Source organism: Triticum aestivum, chromosome 7B (genome assembly GCF_018294505.1).
Source record: "Triticum aestivum cultivar Chinese Spring chromosome 7B, IWGSC CS RefSeq v2.1, whole genome shotgun sequence".
Taxonomy (NCBI): Eukaryota; Viridiplantae; Streptophyta; class Magnoliopsida; order Poales; family Poaceae; genus Triticum; species Triticum aestivum.
In genome coordinates, this window is record NC_057813.1 from 534,272,328 (window position 1) to 534,274,839 (window position 2,512).

The following is a 2,512-nucleotide window of genomic DNA, read 5'->3' on the forward strand; positions in this document are numbered from 1 at the left end:
TGTAGATGCACAACTAAAAATAACAGTTGTGTCCGCGCCTGTGTTGGACACACCGGGAAAAATTTCTAAATTTCCCAACGAAACAAATATCGTCATTGGTTCTACAGTTATTCAGGTACTGCCTCTGCATGTTACTTTGATCTGCGTTATTCAAAAGCACTTGAGATTCACACCCACGAGCTAATAATATCTCGTTATGTGCTCAATGAAGGGTCTCTGCATAAGTAGCCTACACGCGGTGCTGGATTCCGTCAAGACCTTGTTTATCTCATAGACATGCTTTAATCTGGATGAGATTGTTGACTTGCGGCGATGCTTTCGATGCTTGCAAAACTTGTTTATCGAGGTGATGATTTCACACACGTTGAAAGCCCACGGACAATATACATAATATACTGGAACTAACTGCTCAGTTTTGCTCTTCATGTGTGTTTAGGGGGGAGGATGGGATCAAAGAGGTATAACAAATGAATGTCGCCAAAAGCAGTTGGTGTTTCTCAATAATCACGACATTTGTTTGAGGACATTAACGCTGGAAGACTATGAAGTCACAGATGCAAACACTGCATTTGTGACATTCTTTGTTCTAAATGCTAGGATGCTACTGACAATCAGGCTTAAGTTTGGCCTGCGCAGAGATTTCACTCGTGAATTTTACAAATGGCAAGAAGAGGCACTTCAGATGGACAAAAGGGCTTCTAATTGTGTCAAGCTTAAATTAACAACAACTTGCAAGCATATGCACATGGATTTAAAAAACACAGGTGTTGAATATCTGGATTTGCCAGATCCGTTCAACTGTGGATGCTGAAAATAGGTGTGGAGAGATGTACTTGCTATATTGAATGAGTGCATTGTGTAAACATGGTCAAACGATTCTCACTCATTTTCCACCGTACTGTCTGTAAGTTTTTTTAGGCTGTAAACTCATATTTTTAAAATTAGGGATATAAACGTTTATGCATTCTGTTTTCAATATCGATCATATGTTTCTGGACCTAATGATAAAAGAAATCAGCTCGCACAGATGCTCAAAAATCAAACTAGTATCCTCTTGTTTATCTCAGTTATTTGCCATGAAATTCTGTCTTTTAGAAGCAGCATGCGTCGACTGCAAACCTACAACTGCTGCAACTGCGCCTCTCCGAAGGACGTCCGTGCACCCCACAAGAAACGAACCGGCATCGAGAGGTTGTGAAAACCATACGTCCGTGCGAACGCATTAATAAAAACATTTGGAATGTTGTGATAATGACTTAAGGTCAGCAACGAACCTCCAATCACTTTTTAGATGCCGGGTTCCCATTATCATTACCATATTGAACAAAACTCATGCATCTGAAGAATTCGTCAAAGCAATAGATTACAAAGTTTAAAGGTGCGCACCGTGGCTTCACTCCCCTGTCCCTCGGAGTGGTCGTGTCTTGCAAAGACAACCAGGAGAACACAAAAACAACTAAGAGAACAACCGTGCGCCAACTGTTTAAAGACCGCGTCTCTGTCAATGAACACGTCACTGAGAACATTTAGAGTACAGAGGCCTTTCCGTGTGTCTCATTCTTATCATTACATGACGATGCGCATCGTGGCTTCATGTCCCTGTCCCTCCGAGAGACCATGTTAGAGAAAAGTACTTCAGAAAACAGAAGCATGGTCGTGCGTCATGGGCATGCCTTATTTGCATGTAAGTCTGTGCGTGTTGGTGCTGTCCGTGCGTGCCTCTATGCTCATAATAAGCCAATAGTCTTGTCTTTGCCGCTGTACAGTAGCTTCATGTCACTGAGCAGGCGCGTATTACAAGTGTCTGTTCTGTTTTCTGCCAACTCAGACTGCCCACTCCCGCTCACCCGCTGTAAAGTTCATCGTCCCTTCTCCCTCGATTCTCCCTCTAGATCTAGGGTTAGTCCATTATCTCTTAGTTTCTATGTGAATTTTTCGCTACGATCCGTTTTCCTCTCTGTTGGTTTTGTCTCTCCATGTTTGAATGCGACGCATCTACGATGTTATGCTAGGAATTGCATGGAAAATCATTGTGATCTAACCCAAATCCGCGCAGTACGAGGCTGAACCTGTACACGACCCGTGCTTCTTAGGGATAGATTGGTTGGGAGTCGGCGTTTGTGCTCGAGAATGCTACGAGCTACAGCGACCTGCGACGTCCAAGTCCGAGGTGAGCGATGAACTTCGCCGAGGGAGGTTGCTAGTTTAAATTGAAGCCCATTAGGTCTTGCAAACAACGACGGTGGCCGGAAGTCCAAGGGAGTGGCCAGACGTTGAGCTCTATTGCGTAACCGGCCACAGTGTGCTAGAGATCGGCGTTTGGGGTGCTGTTGACTGGGAGTCGGCGTCTGTGCTTGATGATAGCATTTGGGGTCCTGTACGCTGGAGGCAAGGTTAACGTTGATGGATCATCCGTTTCAAATACAATCTAGCCACACATGTTCCGGTGGTTGGGTGTCGGCGATGGTGGCGTATGGTTGCGGATGACGATGTTGTTGGGTGCGGCTCTGAT